This window comes from Geospiza fortis, unplaced genomic scaffold (assembly GCF_000277835.1).
Source record: "Geospiza fortis unplaced genomic scaffold, GeoFor_1.0 scaffold599, whole genome shotgun sequence".
Taxonomy (NCBI): Eukaryota; Metazoa; Chordata; class Aves; order Passeriformes; family Thraupidae; genus Geospiza; species Geospiza fortis.
Window position 1 is genome coordinate 300495 of NW_005054605.1, and position 1010 is coordinate 301504.

The following is a 1010-nucleotide window of genomic DNA, read 5'->3' on the forward strand; positions in this document are numbered from 1 at the left end:
TGAAGGAGTCGTCCCCCCCGCCGATGGTCTTGTCGCTGGGCATCTGCCCGTCGGGCTGGATGCCGTGCTCCAGGCAGTACAGCTCCCAGCACGCATTGCCGATCTGCACGCCCGCTTGGCCCACGTGGATGGAGATGCACTCGCGCTGTGGGGCACACGCCACTGGGTCACCTCCTCTGTCCCCCCCCCAGCATCCACTGAGCTGGGAAAGGTCCCTCCTCAAGGCTGGATGGGGGCAGATCCTGCTCGGATCCACCCGCTGTGCTCAGCTCTGGTGGTGCCATCCTGCTCCCTCTCCCCAGGAGCTGAGACCCTGCACCAGTTGGTGCCCTTCACCCTACACACCCCACAGAGCCAGGAATTGGGGTTCCCCAGGGTTATTGCTGCTCCCCCACTATTCCCGGTCTCCTATGGGGACAGGGACACTTAACCCCCCTCTGCAGGGACAGGGACACCCCCATATCCCAGGGAACGTCTCTCCTCCAGTGCAGAGTGTGCTCAGCTCCGAGGGTCCCATCCTGCCCCTCCCGGGAGCTGCAACCCTGCCTTTGGGGGGGATGAAGAGATCGATCTCACAGGGGCTCAAGCTCAGCACCCCCAAACCCCAATTGTGCCCTAGTGCCACCCCAACGAGTGGCTGAGCTTCCCTGGGGCCACCCAGGTTCTGAGGAGGGAGTTGTGGGGGTGACATCGGTGTTTGGGAACAGACCGCAGCCACCTGTGGGGTCCCCACCACCCCGCAGCTGCCACCATCTGCTCCCAAATGGCGCCCGGGGAGGACATTTTCCAGCCGGGCAGCCTGGGCAGGGCGAGGTCGGGAGGAGGAGGAGGAGGAAGAGGAAGCTGAGCGCAGCAGCGGGGCAGGGACTGCACCAGCTGACCCGAAACGGCGGGGATGGGCCGATGGCGTCACCCCAGGAAGGTCGCGCACATTCCCGGCCGCTCCCTGCACATTCCCCACCTGCTCCCCGCGTTCCTCCCACCCGGGCCGGGGAGAGCCCGCGGTTTGG